The sequence below is a fragment of the Salvelinus alpinus genome, chromosome 35 (genome assembly GCF_045679555.1).
Source record: "Salvelinus alpinus chromosome 35, SLU_Salpinus.1, whole genome shotgun sequence".
Taxonomy (NCBI): Eukaryota; Metazoa; Chordata; class Actinopteri; order Salmoniformes; family Salmonidae; genus Salvelinus; species Salvelinus alpinus.
In genome coordinates this window covers 10070831-10076966 of record NC_092120.1, presented here as the reverse complement: position 1 = coordinate 10076966, position 6136 = coordinate 10070831, and positions in this window count along the sequence as shown.

Genomic DNA, 6136 nt, shown 5'->3' with positions numbered 1-6136 from the left:
AGTATCATATGGCAAAGCAGTGAAGAGAATAGTAGAGGAAGATAGGTACAGGGTGAGGGAACCTGAGAGGATTCCTGTGAGTAGGCAGAGATCAAGAGAGAGTGAAAAATATGTGCTTCAGTAAGGTGGGCTTTTTAGCATTTATAGCCATGGTTGTTAACTGTGTGGCAAAAGTCACATAAAATAGAGGTTGTAGTGGCAGCGGCAGAGAAGTACTTGGGATTGCAAGGATTTACTGCAGGACAGTTGCACGGGGTGTTGAGTGGTAGTGTTATGTCCTCTCAGACTGTTTGTCTGGAGTAGGACTATGTGGGGTTACATAGTGGAATGTGTGGTGTTTATTTTAGAGAGGGCTAATAGGTGGTGGGGTCAGTTTCCTTTTTCCCCAACCACGATGAGACTGATTGCGCAATGTCCACCAAAGAAGCCCAGCTGTTAAGTTTAAATGTCTTTCTTTTATGGCTAGGTAGCATTCTTTTTTTATGCCTTTTAATGTTTTTGGAAGCTATTGTCCAAGTCATTGTTATTAAGAGTTTGTAACTAGAGTTGGAGTCTGATGCTAGCGACTGAAATTGACTAGGTAAAGTTATGGAGCCATAGTTAGCTACAGTAGCTAGCATAATCATTAGAAAAGGAGTTCTGCTAAGAACGAACAACTGACAGAATGCCATCCAGTTAGATCTGGAGTCTTAGTAGAAGCACGACTGAAGATAGAAATCTATTTGTTCAGCTTTGACATTAACTGCATTTTGTGAATCTGTACTGCCCTTTAATTAATGTAAAACCCTATCTAAACCATTTACAATTGTGTGTCCCCACTCTCCTATTCTATATTTATTGCAATTCGATACTGGGATTTTATTGCGTTCCAAACATAATGCTCACCATATTGTTTTCTGCAGAGAGCCATGAGAAAATGAGTTTTGATCAGTCACGGAAATAAAAGTTCTGAAAACAAGTGTTGCTCCCTATTTTACAAAAATATGGGAGAAAATATAAAAGTTTCGGTGTAGGTACAGCCAACTAGCGCAAAAATAATATTACGATATGTATCATCTTTTTTTTCTTTTTTTATCTGGGCACCAAACCAAATGTTATTATTGTGTTATTGTGCATGTAGTTCCAGCCACTGTCAGAAACATTAGAATAGAAAGGTATGATTGGATTGGTGCCTAGATATCACTGATGCTACAAGAGTCACAGAGAGCGCAGTACAGACTTACTTTTGTAAATATGAATTGAGGACCCAGGTGAGGCGGTACACAACCTTTTTGGCCGTCAGGTCCTCTGTAGTCAGTTCCTGCACCCTCACGGACACAGTTTTGTGGTAGGGCTTGAAGACCCTGTCAAGGTGTTGTAATGGTTTGGGAAGCCTTGCCCATGGCGCACTGCAGCACTATCCACAGTTGCTTGACCAGGTCGTCCGACAGGCCCTCCATCTTGCCAAAGTAGTTTGGAATGAGGTTCATGTTGTGCGTGTTCTTGCTGCCCATGTGGTACTGATCATACATGAGGTCATTCCATGAGCACTCCAGGTTCATCAGCTTGTGGTGGCCCTCCAGTAGCCTATCATTAACCTCAGCCACTGCACAGGAAGGTAGGATAAATATTACTACACAAATACACATAAAATGCTATGCAAGCCAACAATAATAGTTCCCAATCAAGTGGCATGTGTGAAGCTGAACATACACCACCATTCAAAGGTTTGGGCTCACTTAGAAATGTCCTTGATTTTGAAAGAAAAGCACATTTTCTGTCCATTAAAATAACATCAAATTGATCAGAAAAACAGTGTAGACATTGTTAATGTTGTAGATGACCTTTGTAGCTGGAAACGACTGATTTTTTATGGAATATCTACATAGGCGTACAGAGGCCCATTATCAGCAACCATCAAATCAAATGTATTTATATAGCCCTTCTTACATCAGCTGATATATCAAAGTGCTGTACAGAAACCCAGCCTAAAACCCCAAACAGCAAGCAATGCAGGTGTAGAAGCACGGTGGCTAGGAAAAACTCCCTAGAAAGGCCAAAACCTAGGAAGAAACCTAGAGAGGAACCAGGCTATGAGGGGTGGCCAGTTCTCTTCTGGCTGTGCCGGGTGGAGATTATAACAGAACATGGCCAAGATGTTCAAATGTTCATAAATGACCAGCATGGTCAAATAATAGTAATCACAGTGAACAGGTCAGGGTTCCATAGCCGCAGGCAGAACAGTTGAAACTGGAGATGCAGCACGGCCAGGTGGACTGGGGACAACAAGGAGTCATCATGCCAGGTAGTCCTGAGGCATGGTCCTAGGGCTCAGGTCCTCCGAGAGAGAGAAAGAAAGAAAGAAAGAGAGAATTAGGGAGAGCATACTTAAATTCACACAGGACCCCGGATAAGACAGGAGAAATACTCCAGATATAACAGACTGACCCTAGCCCCCCGACACATAAACTACTGCAGCATAAATGCTGGTGGCTGAGACAGGAGGGGTCAGGAGACACTGTGGCCCTGTCCGATGATACCCCCGGACAGGGCCAAACAGGCAGGATATAACCCCACCCACTTTGCCAAAGCACAGCCCCCACACCACTAGAGGGATATCTTCAACCACCAACTTACCATCCTGAGACAAGGCCGAGTATAGCCCACAAGATCTCCGCCACGGCACAACCCAAAGGGGGGCGCCAAACCAGACAGGAAGACCACGTCAGTGACTCAATCCACTCAAGTGACGCACCCCTCCTAGGGACGGCATGGAAGAGCACCAGTAAGCCAGTGAGTCAGCCACTGTAATAGGGTTAGAGGCAGAGAATCCCAGTGGAGAGAGGGGAACTGGCCAGGCAGAGACAGCAAGGGCGGTTTGTTGCTCCAGAGCCTTTCCGTTCACCTTCACACTCCTGGGCCAGACTACACTCAATCATAGGACCTACTGAAGAGATTCGTCTTCAATAAAGACTTAAAGGCTGAGACCGAGTCTGCGTCTCTCACATGGGTAGGCAGACCATTCCATAAAAGTGGAGATCTATAGGAGAAAGCCCTGCCTCCAGCTGTTTGCTTCGAAATTCTAGGGAAAATTAGGAGGCCTGCGTCTTGTGACCGTAGCGTACATGTAGGTATGTACGGCAGGACCAAATCGGAAAGATAGGTAGGAGCAAGCCCATGTAATGCTTTGTAGGTTAGCAGTAAAACCTTGAAATCAGCCCTTGCCTTAACAGGAAGCCAGTGTAGGGAGGCTAGCACTGGAGTAATATGATCACATTTTTTGGTTCTAGTCAGGATTCTAGCAGCCGTATTTAGCACTAACTGAAGTTTATTTATTTGATTTATCCCGGTAGCCGGAAAGTAGAGCACTCCTGTGTTCCAATGGCACGTTGTGTTAGCTAGTCCAAGTTTATCATTTTAAAAGGCTAATTGATCATTGGAAAACCCTTTTGCAATTATGTTAGCACAGCTGAAAACTGTTGTTCTGATTAAAAAGAAATAAACCTGGCTTTCTTTAGACTAGTTGAGTATCTGGAGCATCAGCATTTGTGGGTTTGATTACAGGCTCAAAATGGCCAAAAACAAATAACTTTGCTCTGAAACTCATCAGTCTATTCTTGTTCTGAGAAATAAAGGCTATTCCATGCGAGAAATTGCCAAGAAACTGAAGATCTGGTACAACGCTGTGTACTACTTCCTTCACAGAACAGCGCAAACTGTCTCTAACCAGAATAGAAAGAGGAGTGGGAGGCCCTGGGGCACAACTGAGCAAGAGGACAAGTACATTAGAGTGTCTAGTTTGAGAAACAGACGCCTCACAAGTCCTCAACTGGCAGCTTCATTAAATAGTACCTGCAAAACACCAGTCTCAATGTCAACAGTGAAGAGGTGACTCCGTGATGCTGGCCTTCTAGGCAGAGTTCCTCTGTCGAGTGTCTGTGTTCTTCTGCCCATCTTAATCTTTTTCTTTTTATTGGTCAGTCTGAGATATGGCTTTTTCTTTGCAACTCTGCCTAGAAGCACGCACGCATCTGTCCCGGTAGGGCCACAGAGTTTCAAAACCACTGTCTTTGGTAGGGCGCTAAAGCACTGCCAAAAGTCTGAGTGCGGGAAATTGACATGCGCAGGTGTACAGATGCAATTAATCCAAGGCAATTAATGCTCGCAAATATTAGAACTAGAACTACAAACTCATCAGTTACACGTTTGAGAATGTGCTTACAACTACAGATGATTATTTAATGTTCACAACTCATCAGTTACACACTCGTAAATTGTGTTTACAACTACAAATCTATTCCACACACTCAAATCATTATGCCAATGATTTACCTTCAGTGTTCTCTGTTTTCCACACCACGTGCTGAAGGACAGTTCCCTCTGTGTGTCTGTGTATGTGTGTGCTCTGCCCATTGTCATGCCTTGCCTCAAAATAGCCCTCTTAAACTGCCAGAGATTCATATCTCTCATCTACCTTTCAACCAGGAAGATTGCACACTGACAAAACACTCACCTTTGGAGTGTCCTTGTTAGCGTCAAACATTGTTTATCCACTTCCACTCTCCAGGATATTCCCTGTGTAGCTAATTTAAAAGGAATGAAAGCATTCAAGTGTTCAAAACATTTGAAGAAGGACTGTTGGACTGACTATGTTTACGTGCTATGCGCTTCAGCACTCGGCTGGGGAGAAACTTTGATGGTACTGGTGACAGCTTAATTATCAAGGAGGAGTGTGTGTGTGTGCGTGCGTGCGTGCACTAATGTAATGCATCATTGTTATTTTCCTAATGTGAATCCTTGCATCTAATCACTCGGCAGGGTGTTGTGAGAGTCTGTTTCTTCTAAAGCACAGCTTGGCCTTCCACACTCTGCCTTCTTCAGCTGACACCGAGTATCAATCAAACACAACAGCAAGTATTCTGAATGTACATGTTGTTCCTACAACCTCCTCCAATGGCAGACAGTGCACTTTTCTAGTTTGTAAGTGCAAGACTGCTGTCAATCTCTTCCTTACTGTATGCACAGTGCATGATTGGGATATAGTCTGCACTCACACCTACACTTTTTGTTACCATTTTGTTTTAGATAGTAGTATGGAAATTATGAAATGAGATAGTATTCTTCCTATGAAAGATCTTAGCACATATTTTTTATGTATGTCAGACGGTATGATGAATCCTTCTCACGCATGCAGTAATGATTCCTTTCATCTCCATGTTCACACATTCATGTTCTCACTTCCCACCGGGCAAAAAACGTGTTGAATCAACGTTGTTTCCACGTCATTTCATCAAAAACATTCAATGTGATGACGTTGAATCAACGTGGAAAACTAGATTTGCAAAAAGTCATCAACAAAAGGGAAATTTGTATTTTTTTCACCAAACTTTGAACCTAAATCCAATGATATTGTGACATTTTTTGTTGATTTCACATTGAATTCACGTTACAACACGTTTCACATTGAATTCACGTTACAAATCAAAACTGGACGTTGAAATGATGTCTGTGCCCAGTGGGTTTTTAACCATAACTAGCTGGGAAGGAGGCATTTCATATTCCGGTCTTCCAGGACAGTCTTCCAAGCCTCTGGGAGAATTCCTCAACACATCCCTTGAGCCTGGTGCTCTCTTCCCTTCTTGGAATATAATAATCAAGAGACAACAAAAAGCACATGCACCCACTCACCACCTGCCCTTTTTAATGAGCAGCCTCATCCTGATGTCAGCACTGTGTGAACGTGTATGCGTGTGAATGAAGCAGGATAAGTATGGCTCTTTGAACTGCATGGGGAGCCATTATAGAGACCTACCAGTAGATAAGAGGGCTGTTCTGTTCCTGTTTAACTAAACCCTGTCAGCTCAGCACACCTATTCTGCCTCCATGGACCACAGGATGGTTGTTACCCCCACATGTCACTAACACTGGCAGCTATGATAGATTCATTGATTTCTAATTGACACTGGTTTCCTCCTCCTCCATCTCTTCCTTTATCTCTCTCAAACTCTATTTTCACAGTGATTATTCATGATACGATTCATTAATATAGACCATATGGAGCATTCAATAGATGTGCAACTTCTGTGACTTATGGAAGATTTAAACCCACTTAACACCTAACTTCTCCATGTTTTCACCATCATAGTAAAGCCCTAGT